The following is a 27,786-nucleotide window of genomic DNA, read 5'->3' on the forward strand; positions in this document are numbered from 1 at the left end:
GCTTAAGGTTGACTTTGGTAAATATTTTTGGTAAATGCGCTTGGATTAAAATTCCATCAGTGCGGTTAGATGAACAGAATATCGAGTTTGGCCTAGAATGACCTTTTCTTCGTGTCCCGAGGCTTCCAGTCTCATTTCGAGCCTCCTTGTAGGATTGGCAAAAATGGTGCATGTGGGACCCACTTTTTGTCGAGATGACCTCGGATGGAAATTTTGAGTGTGCTGTTGAGTTCAAAACGTCGAATTTGGTGGGGTAGCATAGTCCGTTTATGCGCATGGGATTCTTAACAAATTTGAGCTGGTGCATTTTTTAATGGTGCCAGTGCTTCTTTTTTTCGCGATCGCAATGAAGCCTTCGCGATCGTGGAGGGGCACTCAGCTTAGCCATTACAACCGCGAGGCTCTTGGTCGCGATCACGAAGGGTTTTCCAGTGGAGGGGACCAAGTGGTCATCGCGATCGTGAGCCTTAGCCACCACGATCGTGATTGTCATTCACCCTGGGTGTCTCTGTCGTGATCCAAGATTTCGCGATCGCGATGCCTTATTTCGTCTGGTCTTTAATTTAAGACCAGATGTGAACAACCCTGACCCTCATTTCCTCTTTGGCGATTTTGGGAGCTAAGAAGCTCCAACCTGGGTGATTCTAAGTTCGGTGGGTTCGTATTGATTGTGGATACCTGTTGGTATGTTCAGGGAGGCGCGAAGATCATCGGTTTGAGGTAATTTCTTGGTCAAAAGGGTTGCCCTGGCTTAGTTTAAACTTTAATGGTGGTTTTAAATGTTGTGCTAATTTAGGTCGTTTTGATCATCGATTTGTGCCCCATTTTGGGGTACAAGTTTAACAATGTGTTTAGAACATTTTACAGAGTAAGTTTTGGGATTCACATCATGGGTCCTATAATCTTCTTTTTCACCCAATTTTGGATCTGTCTCCGAAAAATATGATTTTAGTGTAAAAATATTCATATTGATGAGGGGATCAACATTTTGATAGCGTGAGGCATTTGGAAACATATTTGGAGCGAAAAGCTATTGAGAGGTAGATTTGAAGCGCGCGTGTTTGGTTTTGAGGTAGGTTACAATTTTCTTTCTTTTGATTAAGCTTTTTGAGGTATTTTTTAGTATAAATAGCTTTGGATTGTTTGTGATGGGTTAGGTTTGATTTCTGATTTATCGTCCTTTCTCCCAGTATGAGCCTTAGGCTAGGTTGCCCTTTTGAGACTTCTAGTCTAGTTGGTAATATTAATGATTATGCCGTTGTTTGGCCTTAGTTAGCCTATTTAGGTGGCTTGGTCGATGTTTATGGTGATTGGCAGATTTGCGCCTTAGGACTGATTTTGGGACGATACTTAGTTGATGTAGCCGTTGTTGGCCAGAATTTATGAGGCTTAGTGTTCTTCACTTCTGTAGCACCTTCGTTGAATCCTTGGTGTAGTGATTTCCATTTGGTTAGGCTTGTAATCTACTGTTGGATCCCATTTATGGATATAGAGTTAGAATTCCCTACTTGTTGCCATTTGGCGGGGCTAGCTGTGGTTATATTCTCAGTTGGATCTGGAGGTGCTGATTGACTAGCTGAGAACCTGTTTCCTCATTCCCTCCACCTTGTTACCTAATTAGGTTTGAGTTCCCTTTTGGGCCTTGTGATGGAATTAGAGGAGTAGAGTTGAGCTTTAGGCCTTGATTGGAGGTCATGTGCCTTTGTTAGCCCATTTTTCTTGCTCTAGTGTGTAAGGTGCGTGTGGAGTCATTATTGTATGTGATTGTGCATGTTGTTTGGATGATGGTGATGGTATACATTGTATTGGATCATTGTTTTCTCACGGATGTAGCCAATCCCGGTGCATGTATTGGTTCTTAGCATTGATTTGAGAAAGTTAGGTTGTAACCCAAACTATTTTATACTGATTTTCTAAAATACAGGTCGTACTACCTTTAATACTACTATTTGATATAGATGGGAGGCAACGAGGATGCGCTCATTTTGATGGTATTGATTCGAGGCATCAAGGATGCACTAATTTTATTATATTAATTTGAGGCATCGAAGATGCGCTTATTTTATGACTCTGGCCTGGTCGTAGAGATTTTTGACCCTTTCTATATTGGTTTGACTATTTATCTTCGGTCATCTTGATGGAGCAGATTTTATGATCGGATACAAATTAATATAAGACCTGAATCGAGACTAGGCAAGTATATAGGGGCATTCCCGAGCCTCCCATGGCGATCCCACAGAGGCGCATGAGTCCTACTTCTTGGATGGGAATGGAACTAGGTGTATATATCTTGGTATGAGGTACTTGGTACAGATGGTATTACTGGTTTTATTGCATGACTTTTATTCATATATGCATTGCCTATCCCCAGCATAGTTGTTTGTATCTATCGGTAGTATAGGGTGCAATGCGGGTTTACCTGTTTGTGAGTGAAGTTTTTGGGCACATGGGGTCTCGAGAGGTATTGTCTTACTATTTGCGAACTTATAACGGTATAAAGGGTGGTCTCTTGTTTGAAGGTAGTTAACGCTCTTGTTCTTATTTATCTAACTTTTGTGCAGGGATTTAGTTCATACGACCCTTTGGGCCTTTATGTGATATCTGTGGTTACTTCTGTTAGTAGGGTGTCGCTTAGTTGTTCCTCTTTTTGTAGTATGTTATCGTGTTTAGATTTGTTATGCGAGGTCTATGGATCATGCATGTATGAAAACTTGCAGAGGTGGAGGTAAGAGATCCTGCCGTCAACGCAGTAAAGGTAAAACCCCACTCTGGGGTAGGCATCATCCTAGTGAGGGTCAGCTTCACTCTAGATCTACCAGATGTCATGGCCCAAACTAGGGACTAAATGTGACATGGCGATTAGGAATCCCAAAAAAACCCCAATCAAGCTTCTTAGGATTTCATAGTCATACATAAGGTAAACAATAAGCGGAAACTCATAAAAGTCCAAAGAGACCAAGCATTGCTAGATAGAATTAAGACAGCATAGACTCCTTATACAATATTGTCATGACCCAACCCTGTAGGGCGTGACTAGGGTCCAACCTAGACAGCCGTATCCATACCTATCAGATGTAGTCAAGCTGAACTACGAACAATATGATAACTTACATAAGAACTCCAATGGGTCATAATATCTTCATATAAATATATCCGTATCATTTGTCTCCTGAGGAGTCGCCACTAATCATATCATATCATTTCATATTAATATTCAAAATACATTGCATAGACACAGCTGAACAAAACTTACACACAACCCACATATATATGTCTACAAACCTCTAAAATTGTCAACGATATCATATGGCGTGACAGGGCCCCGCCGTACCCCTGAACAAATGAATATATACATCAAAATATCAATACCAAAAGTCTAGGCTCCGGTACAATGAAGCACTCCAAACTCACCTAGTGGAAATCCTAAGATGTTGAATCCCCGAAACACATATCTGTACCTACGGGCATGAAATGCAGCCCCCCGAAGAGAGGGGGTCAGCACGGAATACATATTGAGAATATAAACCATAAAATACCACAAAGGAGATTACATCTGAAAAAACGGTCAGGAGACAAGTATAATAATTAATAAATCACTGTACCTGCATCTTATGAAATGAAGTTATGCATATCATCATCATATATCGTACCCGGACCATTTTGGGACTCGGTGTTGCAATTATATCATTATATCATCATATGCATATATATACCATACCCGACCCTCTAACAAGGGACTCGGTGAATAGAGTAGTGCACACTTATACCGTACCCGACCCATTATGGGACTCGATGCCATAACCATATCATTGCATCATCATATCATCATATACATATATTATACCATACTCGACCCTCTAGTGAGGGACTCGATGAAGATGTAGTAAAGCTGTGCACAATAACATACTCTGCCAGAGACTCGGTGAAAGAAGTAATAACAACATGCATACGCAGAGTAGTGAGTAACCATATGCAAATTAAATCATCATCTGAGACTCAATAGAATAAGTAAAATAAACTCGCACTTGAGTATTAAAGGCGATAATAATATTAAATACCCTTTGAATGTCACTATGGACCATATCAAATGGAGCCTCAGGAATCATAGACATGTATCAAGATAATGCGAAACAAATTATGGAATCAGAGACATTTGTCATCGTAGAGTCTTTAGGAATAGGAGCTTATGCATCCAATTACTATTCAACATATAGAAGGCTTGAGGGAAATAACTCAACTACTTTAAGAGTTTTACCGTCAAGAAGTGAATAAGATTAATGAATCATACTCGGAACTTATGAATGGAATTACCCCAAAGCTCATATCATATATCACTTATAACTAAGACATGCCAAAAGAAAGAAGGAATAGTTTTACATACCTTTAGAACTTATTGGCCACATGACACGTATACCCTGCCCGAAGCATCTCAACCTATATTAAGATGTCAAGAACTACGCTTAAGTTACGTGAACGTCCAAAACGTATTGTAACGATAGTAACTCCTTTCTAGAAAATTAGGCGACGTTTCTCTTATAATCAAATCAACATCGTACTAACTAAGCCAACATCAATACCCACACGTTCATGTACTATATCGTATCGAGGCTATTCGATCCAAGACTCGAAAACACGCCGGACAACCCCCATGCTATTCTGAATCAGCCCACACATAACATTTGAATATAACCTTTTGACACAACAGCTCAGCCAATATGAAACACAACGTGTAACTTTAGCTACTATTAATCCTCCGAGCTCAACAAGAATAACTACGTACCAAAACAGTCCCCAACATGGCCCAAATGGAAAGTCAATATTAACATATACAATTCTTTTTACTTTTAATACATAATCTATAACCATAATAAAAAAACAACAATCAACCCAATTTAATTTACTCAAATTCTGATTCTGCCCATTTCAACACCAATACTTAGTCATGGGGTTTTCTCATTTCAATTTTATTTAATTCCTTCATCCCCATATAACAACAACTATCACGACACTAATTAAAATTGATTCATCCTTCTTACTTCAAAATAACCCCTATACGATTTTCAGTACCCTTCAATAGTAACGTGTATAATTTCATATTTCTAGACTTTCAACATATACAAATTACCTTCAAATACAATACCATAATAATGACAACACTAATCAAACTTTAATCCAACTAGAACAACTTCAATTCTGTCTATTTACAATGTCAATAATAACCATGTAATTTTCTTACCTCCAACCCCACTTAATACAAAGTAATCTCTCCATTACAACATCATTGACTCTAATTTGAAAAGAAGAAACCCTACCTTAGCAACTTGGCTTTTCAACGTGGCTGAAAGTTGAAGACTTTGATCAACTCGATGTTGCTGCTCCTAGGATCACCCCACGTTGTTGTAGACCTTCTAAGGGTGGGATTACCTTCTAAAGATTAGTTTTGGATCACTAATTAGGGCTAAAAGTTTAGCTAGCTATGGCTGAAGTTCTAAGTCTTTCTATATCTCTATTTTTCTCCAAGTGTAAAAGATGAAAGGAATAAGGTCTTAGTCATTACTAGGCCTATATACGCTGTCCATATGGGGTTGACATATGTCCAGCCCCTAAGGGTGACATATTTTCAGCCCTTACACGTGCTCAGACCCCAAGGGTGGCACGTGTATAACTCCTACATGTGTCCACCTCATCCATGCACCAATCAGCTACTGCCACATGTCTTAGTGGGTCCACTTCAGTAGGTGCATCACCTACTCATTCCAAATAGGTGCTTCACCAACTTGAAGTAGGTGCATCACCTACTTACTCTTTTTCGTAGGTTTGTGATCTAGTCTTACCTTAAAAACCTATGTGATCCTTGCTACTTAAGCTCAATATGTACTCAAGTAGCTTAATCATGTAAAACATCCAAATCGGTAGCTTAAGCAAGTAGGTCGATTACCACGACTCATTATTTGGCCTCCAACTCCTTTTAAATCCTTCCAACCCTATTTTCAACCATCACTACTCACATAGAACTAGTCTATGCCAAAATATGGGGCATTACATCCTCCCCTCCTTTAGATGCAACAATAAATATCAAAAAGACAACAATTCTTTTTTAGCTTATGAATAGATTCAAAAATCATTCGGTAGCATCATAGATAACATGGATCATATGGAAACTTTTAGGGAACCAAACAAATATTCCCATGTACAAAAGTGAGAGGTATAACATCCTTCCCCCCTTTAGAACATTCGTCCTCGAATGTTAACTAGTCTCATAAGGTCTTACAAGGATATTGGGAAATCTCTATAATAGTTGTCATAAATAGGTCTCTTATTAATCAATACAACCAATTTAGGAGTTTAGATTACCTATGGGTATAGGAAACAAGTACGGATATTTATTTTTCATCTCTTCTTCGGCTTCCCAAGTCATCTCTTCTCTATTCTTATTTTGCTACAATACTTTGATGGAGGCCACGTCCTTGGTTTGCAACCTTCTAATCTGCCGATCCAGGATGGCAATAGGTTGCTCCTCATAGGATAACTCCTCTGTGACCTGGACAACATCTACGGGAAATACTCTAGATGGGTCGCCTATACATTTGCGGAGCATTGACACGTAAAAAATTGGATGTACTGCTTCCAAATCAGATGGTAGGTCCAACTCATAGGCAACCTTGCCTACCCTACAAATGATCTGATAAGGGCCAATGTACTTCGGCTAAGTTTCCCTTTCTTGCTGAATCTCATTACGCCTTTCATCGATGACACCTTCAAGAACACCCAATCCTCAACTTCAAACTCTAAGTGTCGACGTCAGTTATCTATGTATGACTTTTGTCGACTCTGGGTTGCTAACAGTTTCTCTTGAATGAACTTCACTTTATCAATAGCTTGCTGAATCATGTCTGGGCCTACTAGTTTAGTCTTACTAACCTCAAACTAACCAATAGGTGATTTTACATTTTCAGCCATACAAGCCTATATATAGTGCCATTCGGACGCTAGAATGATAACTATTATTATAGGTAAACTCAATTAGTGGAAAATGATCATCCCAGCTACCTCTGAAGTCAATAATATAGGCCTATAACATATCTTCTAGCGTTTGAATAGTACATTCGGCCTGTCCATCAGTCTGAGGGTAAATGCTGTACGAAGAGTCACCTATGTTCCCAATCCCTTCTAGAACGATCTCCAGAAGTTAGCTGTAAATTGAGCTCCTCTATTTGAGATAATAGATGTGGGAGCCCCATGAAGTCTTACTACTTCCTTGATATATAACCTCACATAGTCCTCAGCTGAATATGTAGTCCTAACTGGAAGGAAATGGACTGATTTTGTCAGCCTATCTATAATAACCCATATGGAATCATACTTACGTAGAGTGCGAGGTAAGCCTATAATAAATTCCATATTAATTGCTTCCCATTTCCAAGTCAGGATTTCCATCTCCTGTGATAGTCCGCCAAAATTTTGATGCTCAATCTTAACCTGTTGACAATTTGGGCACTAGGCTACGAACTCTACTATGTCCTTCTTCATGCCATCCCACCAATATAAATATATGAGGTCATGATACATCTTGGTTGACCCTGGATGATCAGAATAGCAGGCATAGTGTGCCTTTCCCATCACTTGTTGTTGTAGCCTTGCAATCTCAGATACACATATTCTGCCCCTATATCTTAGCACTCCGTCAGATGTGATCTCGAATGGAGTCTTTTCCTTTTGAAGAGCTGCATCCCTATACTATGCCAGAATAGGGAACTCGTACTATCATTGCTTTATCTCTTCCATGATAGAGGATTCAGCAACTCCTCGAACAGAAAATCCACCATCATTCATATCAGCCAAATGGACTCCAAGATTAGCTAATTGGCAAATCTTGCGGATATATTTTTCCGTTCTAGTTATACATTTGTCAAGCTACCCCTAGACTTACGGCTGAGTACATTGGCTATAACATTTGCTTTTCCTGGGTGGTATAGAATATCAATATCATAATCTTTCAGTAACTCTAGCCACCTTCTTTGCCGTAAATTCAGCTCCTTTTGCTTAAAGATGTATTGGAGATTTTTGTGATCCATATAGATATCAATATGTACGCTATATAGATAGTGCGTCCATATTTTCAAAGAATGAATTACTGTTGCTAACTCCAGATCATGAGTTGGATAATTCCTTTCGTGCTTCCTGAGCTGCCGGGAGGCATAGGCTATGACTACCATATTGCATCAATACACAACCTAGCCCAACACTGGAAGCATCACAATAAATAACATAGCCATCTGGTCCTTCAGAAAGAGTTAGAACTGGGATCGTAGTCAACTTATCTTTCAGCAATTGAAAGCTTCATTCACAAGCATCGGTCTACTGGAACTTAGCCGCCTTCTGAGTTATCCTTGTTAAATATGCGGAAATTGAAGCAAAGTTCTCTATGAATCTCCTGTAATATCCTGCTAGCCCCAAAAAACTATATACCTCAATAGGTGTTGTAGGTCTCGGCCAAGTCTTTACGGCATCAATTTTCTGTATAAAACTTTATAAGTCTTTCTTATTCGTTCTACAGCTCGCCTTTATACTTTAGTCGCATAGATCACGTCATATCTTTTAGTCACTTCCTTACTGGGGTTTATTCATTCTCATAACAATCCTCCAAACCATCACAAGAAGAAGGACTAGAATCCGATAAGCACCACAGGTCTTCTAATGCTGGATTCAAATAGTTTACCTTCTAATTTGTTCTTGGGTCATGAATGAACTATTTAGTTCATAAACTACTTGTTGTATGCTTTGTACTCTTCAAATAAACGTGAAACTTAATTGTGAACATTTTTTCTTTTCAACATGAGCCTCTTCTAAGGTAAAATGTGGTTGGGAAGTATTCTGGTCCGTTCAAATAAATTCCAAGCTATGTTGCTCATATATGCTTTTTCAAATTAGGGTCTCACAAATAATAATAATGCCCCTTACGAATGCTGTGGGGGTATTTCTTAACTCTCTAGTCCAACGTAATAAATCTATCTTGACGGTATCAATCTTCAAAACATATTATGAATTTATGTCTGATTCTCTTCCTTTTTTCTATTTTTGGGAAAATTTGGACAGAGTTTCCTCTGTACTTCTTACTATCCAGAACCAGCATGCAGGAAATATCAACAATGCCTCACAGGGAAAACATATATACATATATATCATATGTATCATAGCTACTCAAGGCTTCATATATCAATCCCAAGACGAAAATGACAAAATTACCTCATATATCCAACACAAACTATACTTATCACTCTTTCCTATTTACTTTCTCTTTCCATCTTTAACTGTAGATTTCAAACATACCTATAACATTCATACTATGTTTAACATATATTCTATTTACAGTTACTGGTTCCTTTAACTTCCTTTGCGCACACTTTCTAACTAGACTTATTTGCGACATATACATTCAACTCGTTTCCTTACTATACTTTACCATCACTCGCCATAATGATAGCCAATTTTCCATTCCGTATATACAAGTTCTCATTATGCTCCCTTGCAATTAAATTTTCAACTATAGGTGCAACTATTTTCCATCTTAGTTTACAAAATTCCCACGGGTGAGAACGTCTTGATCACTGTTACTCATAAATACTTGGTTATTGACTTCATTAATTTCCGCTTGCCTCTATTAGGTAACAATCTATTGAAAATTTACATATATAGGAAATTTTGATAAGATCTCTTATACCTGTACTAGATCAGTCCCTAGTCCGATCCGGTGATCTAGGAAATGAAGTGTGCTCCTCGTCATCGTCTGTCCGCCATCTACTCGTTTGCCCTTCATCGTCTTCTTCATTTGAATCCGGGGAACATAGATAATCGGGTAAGTCCTGGTTTATCGATGACTAAGAAAGGGGTCTGGAATATTCTGTAACACTTACCGGGGTAGCCGGCCTGACGTGGTGTCCTGTCACAAGAGCAACTAGTATGGCTTCAGGGACCACCTCCTTGGATATCAAAAACTCTAGGGGAATTGCCGCTGGGTCCTCCGAGGGGTCAGTCTCGATAGAATAACTGAGGCTCCTTCTACTCGGTCCTGAAGCCTGAGATCCCAAATTTACCTAGGGGCCTTCTCTGCACCCCCACTATTTGTAGCTGACCTCTTCATTTTTCGCAAATCTGCACCTACCTATAGGAAAAGAGGCCTTCTTCGCACCCCCACTATTTGTAGCTGGCCTCTTCATCTTTCGCAAATCTGCACCTACCTATAGGAAAAAAGGTCAGAAATAATCTTTTCTAGATTCAGGCTCTATCGCAGGATCTAAAACAAAAGGAAGGATAATATCCTAAATGTCCTATAGCCTCCTGTTTATAGATGTGGTACACAACACACCGATAAACAAGACTCTACTAGACACGATCTGTAGACACTCCGAGGATGAACTACTCTGATATGACTTTTGTCATGACCCAACCCCGTAGGCCATGACTAAGGTCTGACCTGGACATCCGTATCCATACCTATCAGATGTAGTCAAGCTGAACTACGAACAATAGATAACTTACATAAGAACTCCAATGGGTCATAACGTCTTCATATAAATATATCCCTATCATTTGTCTCCTGAGGAGTCGCCACTAATCATATAATGAAAGGACACGCAAGCCGACAAGACTTCTATTTCATATTAATATTCACAACACATCGCATAGACGCAGCTGAATAAAACTTACACACAACCCACACACATATGTCTACAGACCTCTAAGAGTGCCAACGGTATCATATGGCAGGACAGGGCCCCGCTGTACACCTGAACAAATGAATATATACATTAAAAAATCAATACCAAAAATCTAGCCTCCGGTACAATGGAGCACTCCAAACTAGCCGAGTGAAAATCCTAAGCTGGCAGATCCCCAAAATGCGTATTTGTACTCGTGGGCATGAAACGCAACCCCCCTAAGAGAGGAGGTCAGCACGGAATACGTACTGAGTATATAAACCATAAAATACCACAAAGGAGATTACATCTGAAAGAAAGGGTCAGGAGACAAATATAATAATTAATAAATCACTGTACCTGTATCTTATGAAATGAAGTCATGCTTATCATCATCGTATACCATATCCGGCCCATTTTGGGACTCGGTGTTATAATTATATCATTATATCATTATATGCATATATATACCATACCCGACCCTCTAGCAAGGGAGTCGTTGAATAGAGTAGTGTACACTTATACCATACCCGGCCCATCATGGGACTCAGTGCCATAACCATATCATTACATCATCTTATAATCATATACATATATTATACCATACTCGGCCCTCTAGTGAGGGACTCGGTGAAGATGTAGTGAAGCTGTGCACGATAACATACCCAGCCTGGGACTCGGTGAAAGAAGTAATAACAACATGCACGAGCAGAGTAGTGAGTAACCATATGCAAATTAAATCATCATCTGAGACTCAATAGAATAAGTAGAATAAACTCGCACTTGAGTATTAATGGCGATAATCATATTAAATACCCTTTGAATGTCACTATGGACCATATCAAATGGAGCCTCAGGAATCATAGACATGTATCAAGATAATGCGAAACAACTTATGGAATCAGAAACATTTGTCATCGTAGAGTCTTTAGCAATATGAGCTTACGCATCCAATTACTATTCAGCATATAGAAGGCTTGAGGGCAATAACTCAACTACTTTAAGAGTTTTACCGTCAAGAAGTGAATAAGAGTCATGAATCTTACTCGGAGCTTATGAATGGAATTACCCCAAAGATCATATCATATATCACTTATAGCTAAGACATGCCAAAAGAAAGAAGGGATAGTGTTATATACCTTTAGTGCTTATTCGCCACACGACACGTATACACTGCCCGAAGCGTCTCAACCTATATTAAGATGTCAAGAACTATGCTTAAGTTACGTGAAGATCCAAAACGTATTCTAACGTTAGTAACTCCTTTCTAGAAAATTAGGTGACGTTTACCCTATATTCAAATTAACTTCGTACCAACTAAGCCAACATCAATACCCACACGTTCATATACTATATCATATCGAGGCTATTCGAGCCAAGACTCAAAAACATGCCGGACATCCCGCATGCTATTCTAAATCAACCCACACATAACATTTTTGATCATAACCTTTTAACACAACACCTCAGCCAATATGCAACACAACGTGTAACTTTAACTACTATTAATCCTCCGAGCTCAACAAGAATAAATACGTACCAAAATAGTCCCCCAACACGGCCCAAATGGAAAGTAAACATTAATATATACAATTTCCTTTACTTTTAACACATAATCTATAATCATAATAACAAAACAACAATCAACCCAATTTAATTTACGCAAATTCCAATTCTGCCCATTTCAACACTAATACTTAATCATGGGGTTTTCTCATTTCAATTTCATTTAATTCCTTCATCCCATATAACAACAACAATCACGACGTTAATTAAAATTGATTCATCCTTATTACTTCAAAACAACCCCTACATGATTTTCAGCACCCTTCAACAGGAACATGTATAATTTCATATTTCTTGCCCTTCAACATACACAAATTACCTTCAAATACAATACCATAATAATACCAATACTAATCAAAATTTAATCCAACTAGAACAACTTCAATTCTGTCAATTTACAACGTCAACAATAACCATGTAATTTTCTTACCTCCAACCCCACTTAATACAAAGTAATCTCTTTATTACAACATCATTGACTCTAATTTGAAAAGAAGAAACCCTACCTTAGAACCTTGACTTCTCAACGTGGCTGAAAGTTGACGGCTTCGATCAACTAGATGTTGCTGCTCCTAGGATCACCCCACATTGTTGTAGACCTTCTAAGGGTGGGATTACCTTGTAAAGATTAGTTTTGGATCACTTATTAGGGCTGTAAGTTCAGCTAGCCATGACTGAAGTTCTAAGTCTTTCTATCTCTCTATTTTTCTCTAAGTGTAAAAGATGAAAGAAATGAGGTCTTAGTCATTACTAGGCCTATATATGCTGTCTATGTGGGGTTGCCACGTGTCCATCCCCTAAGGGTGACATATTTTCAGCCCCTACATGTGTCCAGCCCCCAAGGGCACGTGTACAGCTCCTACATGTGTCCACCTCATCCATGTACCAATCAGCTGCTGCCACGTATTTTGGTGGGGTCCACTTCAGTAGGTGCATCACCTACTCATTCCAAGTAGGTGCATCACCTACTTACTCTTTTTCATAGGTTCTTGATCTAGTCTCACCTTAAGAACTTATGTGATCCTAGCTACTTAAACTCGACATGTACTCAAGTAGCTTAATCATGTAAAACATTCAAATCGGTAGCTTAAGCAAGTAGGTCGATTACCACGACTCATTATTTGGCCTCCAACTCCTTTCAAACCCTTCCAACCCTATTTCCAACCATCACTACTCACATAGAACTAATCTATGCAAAATATGGGGCATTACATCCTCCCCTCCTTCGGATCATTTGGTAGCATCATGGATAACATGGATCATAAGACAACTTTTAGGGAACCAAACAAATGTTTCCATGTACAAAAGTGCGGGGTATAACAAATATGCCCAACATGCCTCTGCGTGACAACATAGGTGGGGACTAGGACATGTTCCTAGCTCACCCTCAAAGAAAGTAATGACAAACATAGTGTTGACACCCAATTTTGGATCTCCACAATTAAATTAATTTTCAAGCTTCTTCAATTTGAAATAATTCGAAATAATTATTTTGAAAAAATCAAAAATACTTTTAAAAATCTTTTTCAAGAAATTTTTGCCTTTTTTTCTATAAAATGTTTATCTTTATGTACGTGTAATATATATATTTTTTATATTTATTGATTTAATAGTAATTTAAAAAATCATCTCAAAAATGAATTTTAACTCAAATATGTATGTATTTCCTTTTTATAGTTAAATTATAATTTTTTGTTTCAGTAATTTGATAATTATTTTACTTTGTTAAATTAAGAAGTTTGATAAGTTAATTTGGATTTATCTCGATTCGAATTATCGATGAAAAGTTTCTCAAAGGAACTGATCTCTTGAAATCTTAATTCTAATTGGACCTTTACTATTATTTCAGTCCAGAATTGAATCAATTTGAGGCCCAAATTCTCAAACCCAGCTCATTTCCCCTTTTAACTCCAGTTACTTTTCTCTCTGTCTTTTCCAAATACAACAAACATACATGGCCGAACCCATCGATTGCCCTCTAAAGTTGGCACCAACTTTCACTTAGACACCTCAACTAAGCTTTGTTCATTTTAGATGTTAGGCCCAAATGTGATATTTTGACACTTTTCGCTGATTTGACACATGGTGTGTATTGCACGAACATCTGAGCGCGTGAAAAGGTTTTTTTTTTATAATATATGTTTTTTTCTTTTTCTTTTTCTTCTTCTTCTTCACTTTTTCTCTCTTCCATCAACTACACCTTCCACCACCACACATCCACCATTTATCGTCATCCACCCCTCTTTATTACCACCGGAACCATCCATCTCCTTCATTTACTTTTTTCTCCACCAAGAACCACCAAATTTTCCTTCTAATTCATCTGTAACAATAATTCGAAAAAATTAAATCTGAATCTAAAATAATTTTCAATGAAACCTCATTTTCATATATCCACAACTTGAAAATTCTTATTGAATAAAAACTATGTAATTAATTTTATTAAGTAAGGATCGGGAGAGTGTGAAGTTGACTGGAAAAAAAGTTGAAAGATTGTGAATGAGTTGTGCTTCGAATCTGCGAAGAAAGGAACATTTTTGTTTAGATCCGGAGAATTCTCATCTTCAAGAAGACGTTTCTATGCTTGTTTTTCGTCTTTGCCCTTGAATCTTTTCAAAAGTAAAGTTTCTCAAAAAAAATTCTCAAAAAAATGTTGAAAAAAATATTGAGTGCTAAATTTTGTTTGGAATGAACAATAATAGTATTCGTATTGCAATGCTTGATTTAAACATTGTTCCATTACTTTGGATTGACGTATTTGAGATAGAAATTAGAAGACTCTATTAAAGCTCATTTGAAGCTTCTTGCAAAATAAGCCCAGAAATGATTTTAATAAAATATATATTTTTTTTTAATTAAAAAATCATTATTTAAAAATTATTTGAATACAAATGACAAATGTCATCATTTCATTTGACATTTTACACGTCATTTTGCGAGTGTAAAATACACACGTTATATTTTGCTGACTATGAAAAAAGTGTCAAAATAACATATTTAGGTCTGAATAAGATGTCAAAAATGAGGTGCTCAGGCCACGATGGGTTCTGCCAACATACATCTCCAGTACATACCCTATGCATACATACACGTCTTCTTCCTCACGCACGCTCAAGACCAACGCAACCTATAACACCAACAGCTCTTTCCTACAAAATCCCCCAAAATCCGCCGGATTTCAAGGTCATTCATCTCCTTCAAGTCAATATGGAGTAGGTAACCCCATCCGTTTATCATCCTTTTTTTCCTACTTTTTTTAATGTCTGAAAGACTTTTCAAACAAGATCTTGGAGAAAGATTTTCCTTTTCCCCTCTTAAACGGCTCCAATTTGAAATTCAAATTTGCTATTTTCTGCTATAAATCAGACACTTATATCCATTGAAAAGGGGGGAGAAAAGGAGGGAGAGAGGGTTTCGGAGAGGTTTTGGAGAGCATCGACGAAAAGGTTTTGGGAGCTCTTAGTTAATAGTTTAAATTTTTTTCTCTTTTCTTGGCTGTCGAGTTTAAAAGGGTGGGATTAGCTCCGTCAAACTTGTCGTCACAGTTCGCTGCTCCGAAAAAGGTAAATTCTTTTCCAATCTCTATTTGCTTTAGTTAAATATGTTGTTTTTTTTGCTTTGCTTGTAGAAATGATATGCTTTATCAGTAGATTGTATTTTAGTGATTTCTATTTTTTTTTCATTTAATTTGACCCAGATCTTATGTTGTTTCTACTGTTTTAGTTTATTTTAATCTATTATGAGTTTTATTAAGTTGTCCTTGTCATTGTTATGAGCATGCTCTGTCCATACGATTGATTAATTCAAGTAGTTTTTAAGTATGTTGTTAATCTGAATCTTACGCTGAGAAATTATGGATTTGAAATGCTTGTTTTTCATCTCCACGTTCCTGTTAAGAGCATTTTTTTAAAGCTAAGTCCTTTTCCCTGTTTTTTTTCTAGCTTATTATCAGCTTCCCTTTAAGAATAGAAGTTAACTTGCTTTGTTTGTATCAATTAATGAAAACTGTTGTCTTCTCCGTTTTACATCTTTTGAATCTTGTTGGCCTAGTCTTCTTGTTTGGGATCCTGTTGCTTATTGTTGCTATTCGTCAACAGTTGCGTCTTCTAGGATGAACTTGAGGCTGAATAATTGTCACATTTAGGCTGATTACATGTAGCATTTTCGCCAAAGTTCACTGTATTTGAGTCTTTGATGTTTATTGCATTTCTGGGCTTATTATTTTGAACATGCTGCTATTATGTGTTTGAATGATCATGGTAATTTAGATTAACTCATTTTCAATGTATCTTTCTCTTAAATTCCATTTGAGCAAGGTTTAAACTCTAAATCATTTGGTGCCTTATGTCCAGCTTTGTTTAAGCATTTCTTTCCCCGATCATTTGTTACCTGTATCCCACGAATTTGAGCCTCTTGATCTCTAAATTGGCTGATTTTTAAGTTTCGAGTCTTCTTTATTGTATGTCCAATGATAATTGCAGCTTCCTCCACTATTTTATTCACATTCTGTCATAGTTTTATTGCAATAGTTTCACATAATTTCCATCTCAATTGATTAGCCGCTTCAAAGTTGTTTCACTTAACTGATATATCCCATAAATATTGGTTCCTTTCCTCCATCTTTGGTTTCTATTTAGTTATATTATTGTTGATTATTTGATTTATTTGCTAGTTGGCTAATCTGATTAGTTTTAAAAGTCCTCATAATAGCATATCCCTGAATCCTTAATTTTTTTCTCAAAATATTTTTTTCTCTTCTTCTCAAACATGAAAAGATTTTGCTACAGTTCCAATCTTTTCCCTTTCATGTTGATTACTTGAACCCAATTTTCTTGGATTTTCTTTAGCTTCCTACTTATGTAAAGATTGATTTAAAGTTCATATTAGTTTTGTATTTGGCCCCAGTCTAGTCTCCTTTATGTTTTCTCCCGTCTACCCTTTTAGTAATCGTAATTGTATTTCATCGAAGTCATGGCTGGTAGTTATTTTAACATGTTGGTAAACTCATTAATTATCTTGGGGTTGGTATACATTCAAATGGTATCTTTGCTTGAATGTTTGAACATCATGTAAATATTCTTTAGCTATTCCTGGAAAACAGTAGTTTTAAATTAATTAAAGTGCTTCATGTTTATGTATCTCATTTGTTCTTCTATTTTAGTTTGTGATTGTAGATAAAAGCTTGAATATTTTATCTTTGTTTCCCCTCCTGTTCAATTGTTCGAGTCTCAATGTATAAGTTTTGATTTCAGATTTTCAAAAGATTGAGAGACCTTTCATTTATTGTAGAACCTTTGATTGTATGATGAATTTTGCCTCAAGTATGTCGTTTCAGATTAGTGTATTATTTTTGTTTGTATAATGTTTCTCGGCAAATCAGTAGCTAAGTTGTAGATATAAATTGAGTTGTCATATCTGTTTGTTTTAAAAATATTTTAGAAAGCTTGCAGTAGGTATTATTTTAGTTGGTGACTATGTGTGATATTCTCATGTGTCGTTAGTAGAAATCACGCTCTGAGGTAATAATCTGATGTTCATCAATACTAAGATTTTCATGTGTTGCTAAGTTATTAGCTTGTCTTGATATTATTTCGTGTTGGTTCTAATTTTAATTCATCTTTCTTTTTCACATGGACATTCTCTTGTTTGAGTCCATTTGGACTCCCCATCTCTTGCATGCTCTTCTCCTCAAGTCAATCTCCATCTAGCCATTTAAAAGGAAAGCTAATATCATCGGGTTAAAAACCAAAGTGGTAGTCAGCAGCAGCAGCCAAAAGAGGCTAAAAATAATTTTTTTGGACTATAAAAGTTCGAGAATAGCTCTACAGGGACAAAGGCATTCTAGACCTAAAGTTTAGATTCTTTTGATTTATATTTTACCATATCTTATGCGTTATTATTTGTTATATTATTTGTTGATTACTAACTTTTTAAACTTAGATGAATCCTCAACGTTTTGGGTTTTAAATGGTTATTTCACTTTCTCATTTACTCATGTTATTTATGTAGTCATTCTAGTGTAAGTTTTCTAAAAACTAATTTAGTTTGTCTTTTAGCCAAATTTTGGACTTTGTAAGAATGACTTAAGGATTTCTTATGTCCTTTCGTAGTTGTTGAACAAGGTTCTTTTAATCCATGTTTACGTGTTTGAACTAATTGCTTAGTTCCAAAGTTTAACTATGGATGAAATTATTAAATTAGAATTATTTTGAAACTTTACAAGTATCAAAAGAATTTTAATTATTTCTAAAACAAGATTTTTTTTTAAGTAATTAAAGTTCTCTTTAAAATTAGCCAAATTTTTAAATTCGCTAGTCTACTGCAATTTAGTGGATCCTTTAAGGTGCGTGAAATCTTCCTTAGAGGATTGTTTGAACCCTTACCTGACTTTGGTTTATTTAAAGTTTTTTTTTCAAAATTCCTTTTTAAATGGTGTCTTAATTTTTCTAAAATTAAATGGTGACTCTAATTCCTATTTTTCTATTTTTTTTAAAAGATTCTTTTTGCGAAGTTATGAAACGTCTTTTAACTAGGTTTTAAAAAAAATGGGCCGTAACACATAGGATAGTAGTCTTTAAACATCATTATAGTCTAAAAACAACAATAAAGGAAATAATGACTCGGGTTGCCCTTGAAGCATGATGATTCATCACACTAATTTTCAATGGAACACCAACTAGTCACGGGGAGAGGATGGAACATCCGTCTCTATATTGTGATATAATATAGGCAAAAAGTATGAGTTAGTACATTGAAATGTACTAAATATGTAGGCAATGCAATGCATAGAAAATCATGTTTGTACAAATAACCATTTTAAATAGCTTGATAGGAGAAGTAGTAAAATTCATAAGTAGTCATAAGAAGGATCAATGCATAATAAACCATAAGAGCATCATATGAAGTAAAGGATAAGATTATTCATTTAAAACATAAAAAGGACTATACATACGTGGAGATAGAAGTCATTTTGAAATCCATAGTCTTGGTGAAAGATATGTTAGCCATAGTAAGAAATACCTTGAACATTGAGAGAGAGACCTTTTTACCTTTGTGAAAGCGACTGCTAACTGACATAAATCATTTGAGTTACAAGATGGAGTCTCAATGTTTACCCATACATCGGAGAAAAGTGGGAGATTACTTGCCAAGGTAGACTCCAATATGCCTAATCGAGCCTCAACTATGGGTGATCCTTAAAGAATCAAGTCTCTTTTACGAGTGATCCTTTAACCTACGGTGGCACGTAGTTATGGGACAATGAGATCTTACTACGGATCTCTTTCCTTTACTATGGGAGAGAATGCCTATCCCAAGGTCCACTCAGTGCTAGGTAAGCTCTCAACGGAATATCATACATAACATAGAAATCGTAATGAACATATATCATAGTCATGATCATAGGTTTGAAACCATAGAGTAACTCATTTTCATAACATAAGTGCAATGCAGGTATTGTCCTTCCACATTACAAATCATACATACATAGTTCATATCATTAGGCCTTAAGGCACCATATTTGGCCCTAACTCACCTTTTCATTAATTTTGATGAAAATCATAATTTGAAACATACTTATAGTATATGATCATAATTGAAATACATAATCATAATTCATACTTAAAAATTTGGGTAAAACATGAATACATGATCAATTGATTTAAAAATCATGAAATTGACTTGAAAACATGCATGATTTCTATCAGCCCATACATAATTCATAAAGATAATATCATTTGGAAGTATAATTGAAAATACCATAATTAATATTATGAATCCTAGAGATCAATGTGGGAGGATTCATGGAAAAACTCTTCAATTCAATGCAATAACTATCAATTTATATCAAAATAGACTTATAATCATAATTCATGCAATTGGAATAGAGATCATAAAACTCTATAAAATTCCATAGGTGAATTTAATAAAAAACTTGAGAAATTGATTGGGCTTCATGGATGAAAGAATCAATGAATCAATACCCACATACCTTGAGTGAGAAGACAAAAAAATTTGAAAGAATTTGAGAGTTTTGATGGAGAGGTTGAGTGAATTTCTTGGAGGTTTTCAATAGAGTCCTTGAGAGTCTTTTGTAGGGAGAGAAATATTCAAGTAGGTGAATTGTAGAAGAATGAATGGATTAAGGGTTTAGGGTAATTTATAGAGTAAAATTAGGCAATAAAAATGTCCAGGTTCATTAACTAACAATTAAGGAAAAGTCTAAAGTGCCCTTACTTAAAAAATGAATTCGGATGAGAAACATCTCCCAGGTCCGCGATGCGGAGCTGCTCCCGGATAGGCCAATTTTTAGCGAATGAGATTTTGGCCAGATTTTGACTCGAGAAAAAATTACACTGAACGAGAACAACTGGGCGATGCGGAGCTGCCGCACACCTCACTGTTTTGTGCAATTTTTGACAAAATTCATCTTTCGATACACGAGTCATAAAAATTCACGAGGCCATTCTTTTGCAAGTTTTGACCCCCTAATCGATAATTTGGACTCAAATTTTTCAAAAAGAATAAGGATAATGCATTACACGAGCGACCTATTCCCGAGGCATTCTTAAGGCACTTATGAGCTTTTTGAGAAATGTTATACCAGAACAATGGCGGGAGCACTTCAGGTTTTAGACGGTCCCGTGATAGGTTATGGTACCCACGGTGAATAGAGTTCACGACAGACTTCTCAGGGTTTTCTATCCAGATATTCAGGTTTTGGGGATCATACTAATTCAGTTAGTTCATCTCAGCGGGCTGCGTTTGGTGGAAGTACGTGTGGTAAATTTGGGCATCCGGCTAGGGAGTGTCCTACAGTCACACATCACTGGTGACAAGCTCGGTAAGATCGAGTTCGTAGGGCACAGAGATAGTCAGTTAGAGGTGTTGCCTCGAGTGTTGCAGTTAGTGGTTCAGGTGTCCAGTTTGAGGCCAGGGGCATTCCATCCCATGCTTCTACAGGTTAGACAAAGGACGAGGCTCCACGTATCGATTGAATTTGCGTAAATTTTATTTTTAGGACCTTCCTTGCTTGTAATGCTTGGGTGTTGGGGTCTCCGTACCCATCGATGATTACTTGACTTGTTAGATTCACCTTGTGATTCTGTAATTACTTTACTTGGACTCATGTGAACGTGCTTACTTAGCCTGATTACTTGCCTAATATTTGCTATGACAGCTTTACATGAAACTATGTCTATGTGTTTATCTTTCGTAGATGATTTCTTTTAGTAGTGGATCATATTGGTGGTACTGTTATGTGGCAGTAGAGGTAGAGTTATACCTTGTAGATGTTGGGCTTAGTAGATTACTCCGGTGGATTTCCGTTTAGCCCTCTTTGAGTTTTCTTGGGTTGATCCTTTCCTTTTCCTAGCTTGCCCCTCTCTTAGCGTGCTTAGCTGGTGTGAGGTTGCTACCGAGAGTAGGGTGTGTCAGTAGTTGTGGCCTTTGTGTTCTACTGTAGATCTCGTTCATGATTTTCCCCTTGTTCGATTCGTGTTCTTAGTTCCTAAGGTGGCAGAGTTAAGGTTTGCCCTTAATATTTGGCTGGGTTGTCTTTTCATGCTAAGTTTGATGGTCAAGTTATCGTCCTAGCTGGTTGGGTGTTGTGGTGTCAGATGGCAATGCTGAGTTGGGAAGGCTGAAAGTGGAATTTTTCCTTGTTCATTCTAAGTATGGTGATGTTTTAGCTTGAAGCATCATGTAAAAAGTATTCAATTGGATTCATGGAAATAGTGGTCTTCTTATGCTTGTGACTAACCTAAAAGTAGCGGGAAGGGATGATTGTGGAGTGAGAGCGTTCATATTGATGAGCCGTGGCTTATCAAAATTGCCTTGGTGTGCCCTTGTGACTATTGGGATTTTAGGTGGTTAATCACTATGACTTGAAAATTTTAGTCACAGGCTTGCTTTACCTTACAAGCTAGACTATCTTTAATCTTGATGATCTCATGTTGTGCCTTAGTTCTGCCGGCAAACTACAACGGGTGTGTCGATGGTTCAAAGAGTCAGATGGTTGGTTTGGGTCTTCTGTAGTGGTGTACTTTGATTAATTCAGACCTTGGCTTCCATGGGCGAATGGAATTTCTCGAGTGACTCTCCTTCAAGATGGAGTTAAAGTAATTCGTGTCATTGTGGTTAGCTGGAAGGTTCCTTGTGTTGTGTCTTACCATGGTTCAACTTCATTTGAGTCACTTTTGGTGGGTTGATCTACTTACTCGCTTTTTGCCGGCTTAGATTTTCTTAAGTTTGAGTGGTTAGCTCAGACTTGCACTAGCGGGTTGAGTTGTGTTATTTGCTGTGACAGTTTGGTTCCATAGGTTCACTTTTGGCAGGTTTAATGTCTTACAAACTGCTTATTGGGTTAGTTTGGCTCGTAGATTGGTGGTTTACTTAGATTTGCACTCGTGGAAGGGTACATGGCCTCATGGCATCAATTTCCACTGATTTGAGTTATATTTCTCATATTGGTTCTTTTTCTATAAGTTTCGTTGGCAATAAAATGACATTGAAGTTGGTCTCAATGCGGTTTCCTCCTGTGGATTTGGTTGCCCCTTGAAGCGGCTATTTCAGTTTTGAAGGATAGGCTTCAGCCTCAAGTTATTGGTTTTGGGAGACATTGGGTTGAACAATGGGTTTGTGCCTTGGGCTAAGTTGCTTATTTTGAGTTCTTGTCGCTCTTCGATGTTCGGATGGTGCTTGCATGTCCTTAGTATTTAGTTGGACAGTGTTCAGACGGTACTCAGAATTGTTATTGTGGTTTAGGATGAGTAGGATATCCATGATGACTAAAGAGTCTTGAGTTTGGAGTATAAAGCAAAGAGTTCGACTTTGGAGTTATTCTAAAATCTTCTCTTGTTGTTGGTCACCTAATTCTGAGAAATCTATGTGGTTTTGGCTTATCTCAGATGAGTCTGTTGTGTTTGGTTGAGGTTGTTCTTGTTGAGTTGAAGTTACTATCAAAAGAGAGAAATTGGAAGTTGGGTTGAGTTATGAAGGAGAAAAATGAATTTGGGAGTGTTCTCTTACCTTGAGTTTTGGTTTGGAGTTGCTCGACCCGAGAAGGTACCTGTAGGTCTGGCAGATTTGGCGGGCCTAACTTTCTAATTTTTTCATGCCCTTGGGTTCTTTTCTACCCTTTGACTTTCGAGGACGAAAGTCATTTTAGTAGTAGATGTTGTAATGACCCGCAAGGTCTTTTTTGTCTTTCTTTGATATTTTCAACATTTAAAACTTTCATGTGGCGACCCCAAGTCATTTATGACTTGTTGGAACTGACAATTTGGTCGCGTGGTCGTTCGTTTGGGTTTTATGCCTGATTTTCTGTTTTGAAACTCTTGGAGTTTGAATGGTTGACTTCGGTCAAAAAACTCGGAAAACAACCACAAAAAGGAATTTTGACAATTCCATCATTTCTGGAATGACCAAATTAGGCTAGTAGCATGGTCAGCACGAGTATCGAGGAAATCAGTACAAGGTTGGGGCCATTTGGTGCTTTAGTTTTTGAAATTTGGCCTAAGGTTGTCTTTGGTCAACATTATTGGTAAACATGCTCGGATTAAAATTTCATCAGTGCTGTTAGCTCCGGAATGTCGAGGCTTCCGGTCTCATTCCTTTCGTTTGTGTCCCGAGGCTTTCGGTCTCATTTTGAGCCTCTTTGTATGATTAGAAAAAATAAAGCATGGATGTGACCTTTTTTTTATCGAGATGACCTCAGATAGAAATTTTGACTACGCCATTGAGTTCGAAACGTTGAATTTAGTGGGGTAGCATAGTCCGTTTATGCACACAGGATTTTGAACAAATTTTGGTTGCGCCGTTAAGCTGGTGCATTTTCTACTGGTGCCAGTGCTTCTCTTCATCGCGATCATGATGAAGCATCTGCGATCGCGGAGGAGTACTTAGTTTAGCCATAGCGATTGCGAGGTTCCTGGCTGCGATCGCGAAGGGCTTTCCAGTGGGGCGGAGGGGACCAAGTGGTCATCGCGATCGCGAGGCTTGGCCATCGCAATCGCGATGGTCGTTCACCCTGGGTGTCTCGATCGCAATCCAAGCTTCCGCGGTCGTAATGCATTGTTTTGTCTGGTCTTTTAATTTAAGACAAGATGCGAACAACGCCGACCCCATTCCATCTTTGGCGATTTTGGGAGCTAGGAATCTCCAAATTGGGTGATTCCAAGTTCGATGGGTTTGTATTGATCGTGGGTACATGTTGTTATGTTTGAGGAAGTGCGAAGATCATCGGTTTGAGGTAATTTCTTGGCGAAAGGGGCTGCCCTAGCTTAGTTTAAGCTTTGATGGTGTTTTTAAATGTTGGTATGATTTAGGTCATTTTGAGCATCGATTTGTGCCCTATTTTGGGGTACAATATTAACAATGTGCTTAGAATATTTTCACGAAGTCATTTTTGGGATTCCCATTACGGGTTCCACAATTCCCTTTTCGATCCAATTTTGGGTTCGTCTCCGAAAATGTGATTTTAGTGTCAAAACGTTCATATTGATGAGATGATCAATGTTTTTATAGCGTGGAGGCATTTTGAGTCATTTTTTGAGTGAAAAGATGCTGGAAGGTGGACTTGGAGCGCGCATGTTCAGCTTCTTGGTAGGCTATGGTTTTCTTTCTTTTGATTGAGCTTTATGAGGTATTGTTTAGTATAAATAGCTTGTGGTTTGGATTTTAGTGACGGGTTAGGTTTGATTCCTAGTTTACCGTCCTTTGTCCTGGTATGAGCGTTATGCTAAGTTGCCCTTATGAGACTTCCAGTGTAGTTAATAAGATTAATGATTATGCCTTAGTGTGGCCTTGGTCAGCCTATTTAGGTGGCTTGTTCGATGTTTATGGTAATTGGCGGATTTGTGCCTTAGTATTGATTTTGCGATGTGACTTAGTTGATGCAACCATTGTTGGCCGGAATTTATGAGGCTTAGTGTCCTTCACTATTGTATCACCTTTCTTGAAGCCTTGGTATAGTGATTTCCATCCGGTAAGGCTTGCGATCTACTGTTGGATCCCATTTCTTGATTTAGAGCTAGAATTCCCTATTTTTTCTTAGTTTCGTTTGGCGGGGCTAGCTGTGGTTGTATTTTCGAGGTTGTATTCCCATTTGGATCTGGAGGTGTTGATTGATTAGCTGAGCACCTGTTTCCTCATTCCCTCCTCCTTCTTACCAAGTTAGGGTTGAGTTTCCTTTTGGGCCTTGTGATTGTATTAGGGGAGTAGAGTTGAGCTTAAGGCCTTGATTAGAGGTCAGTTGCCTTTGTTAGCCCAGTTTTCATGCTTTAGAGTGTAAGGTGCTTGTGGAGTTATTATTGTATGTGATTGTGCAGGTTGTTTGGATGCTGGTGATGACATGCGTTACATTGGATCATTGTTTTCTCACGGATGTAGTTGACCCCGGTGCATGCATCGGTTCTTGGCTTTGATTTGAGAAAGCTGGATTGTAACCCAAACTATTTTATATTGATTTTGTTAAATGGGGGTCGTACTACCTTCATTACTACTATTTTCAATGGATGGGAGGCATCGAGGATGCGCTCATATTTATGGTATTGATTTGAGACATTGAGGATGCTCTCATTTTATTATATTGATTCGAGGGCATCGATGATGCACTCATTTTTTGACACTGGCCCGATTGTAGAGATTTTTGACCATTTTTTTATTGATTTGATTATTTATCTCCGATCATCATGACGGAACAGATTTTATGATCGGATACAGATTGATATAAGACCTGGATCGATACCAGATAGGTATATAGGGGCATTTTCGAGCCCTCCATGGCGATTCCATAGAGGTGCATGACTCCTACTTCTTGGTCGGGATTGGAAGTAGGTGTATATATCTTGGTATGAGGTACTTGGTACAAATGGTATTACTGGTTTTATTGCACAACTTTCATTCATAGATGCATTTCCTATCACCAGCATAATTGCTTGTACTTGTCGGTAGTATTGGATGTCGTGCAGGTTTTCCTGTTTGTGAGTGAACTTCCTGGGCACACAGGGGCTTGGGAGGTATTGTCTTACTATTTGCGAAGTTGTGGAGGTATAAAGGGTGGTTTCTTTTTTGAAGGTAGTTAACACTCTTGTTTTTATTTATCTAACTTTTTTGCAGGGATTTAGTTGATATGGTCCTTTGGGCCTTTATGTGATATTTGTGGTTACTTCTATTAGTAGGGTGTTGCTTAGTTGTTCCCCCTTTTGTAGTGTGTCATCGTGTTTAAGTCTTGGCCTAGCGCTACCAGGTACGTCCTTGCTTGTTTTCTATTTTCTCTCTCTTTCTTATATATGATGTTTCTTATTGTAAATTTCCATATTTTTCCTCTTAGTTACTTGTGATATACACTCCTTTCTTACATGTTCTTTATACTTTATTTTTGGAGCTCAGTCGGCCGATGTCTACTGAGTGCCTTTTATTGGTACTCATACTACAGTTCTGCACCTTGCATATCATAGTATGGGTTTTCACTAGTGATTTGGATATCGTATGGAGCAGCTCTTGAATTTTGGAGACTTGGGTGAGATTTTAGTGTTCGGAGTTGTCTATTTCCTTCTATTTTGCGATTGGACTATCTTTAATTGGTATTTGGAGACAGTCTATATTATTATTACTATTATCGTATATGTATAAACCTTGTACTTCTTTATTTGGTCTAGTGGCTTGACTACCGACTGATACCAGGTCTTGAGGGTTATCTTGTTATATTGTTCTCATTCTTCTTTTCTTGTTGTTAATATTATTATTGTTTGCTTCTTTTCTTCCGCTTGTGATGGTCCATTGCGTATAGTTTTGGACTGTGGGATTAGGCTTATTTACTGGTGGATTGGTAGTAAGTGCCATCATGACTTGAGAAATTGGATTGTGACATTGAGTTCTTTCAACCCCTAAGCAATACCATGTTCTGTCCAAGAGGGGCTCTGAGAGAGAGGTGATCAAAGGTCAAACATTCTCCTTCAGCCTTCTCAATCCAAGCTCTTGCTGTTTCAGTGAATCTCAATGCAGTAACCTTGTGTAAAGGGACTTCATATGCCCAAGTATCATCGATAATAATCTCGACAACAACATCACTCTTGTCCTCCTTTTCCTTCTGTAAGCAACCAAACGTGATAGAGGCAATGGAGCTTTCTTTATATTGCTCATGAAAAGTCTCTTCAGTATCACAACATTAAACTTACTACCAGTCTTCCATACAAGAAATCGATACAACTTCACGAGAAGCTTGAGATAAACATCGCCAAATTTAGGATAGGAACAGTGTGCTTAGTCTTTTTGGACTTATCTTCGGTAACCAGATTGACACCCATAGCGTGCTGCTTTTGCTTCTCGCTTCCTCTGCTGATAAGTTTTGTGCTTGATAGATAGAGAAGTATCAATGGTTTAGACTTTGGTTCAAAGTAAATAAATAATGTCTCATGTTGAGCACAAATGAGATGATCCTACTGCCATCAATTGTACAAATTAGTGCAAGGTTAGTTCTTTGTGAGTTCTAAGTACACATTCAAATCTCAACAATTAGTTC

General features: G+C 37.6%; 1 long non-coding RNA gene and 1 pseudogene across 1 annotated transcript; one reads left to right on the plus strand and one right to left on the minus strand.

The window, feature by feature from the left end:
* Nucleotides 1-27,571, minus strand: part of LOC129883631 (60S ribosomal protein L18-2-like) — a 34,093-nt pseudogene extending 6,522 nt beyond the window's left edge.
* On the plus strand, nt 15,312-26,989 carry LOC129883703 (uncharacterized). Its single transcript, XR_008765918.1, has 2 exons — nt 15,312-15,826; nt 25,592-26,989. It is a non-coding gene; the product is annotated as an uncharacterized LOC129883703 (long non-coding RNA).
* Nucleotides 27,572-27,786: the final 215 nt, after the last annotated feature.

The sequence above is a fragment of the Solanum dulcamara genome, chromosome 1 (assembly GCF_947179165.1).
Source record: "Solanum dulcamara chromosome 1, daSolDulc1.2, whole genome shotgun sequence".
Taxonomy (NCBI): Eukaryota; Viridiplantae; Streptophyta; class Magnoliopsida; order Solanales; family Solanaceae; genus Solanum; species Solanum dulcamara.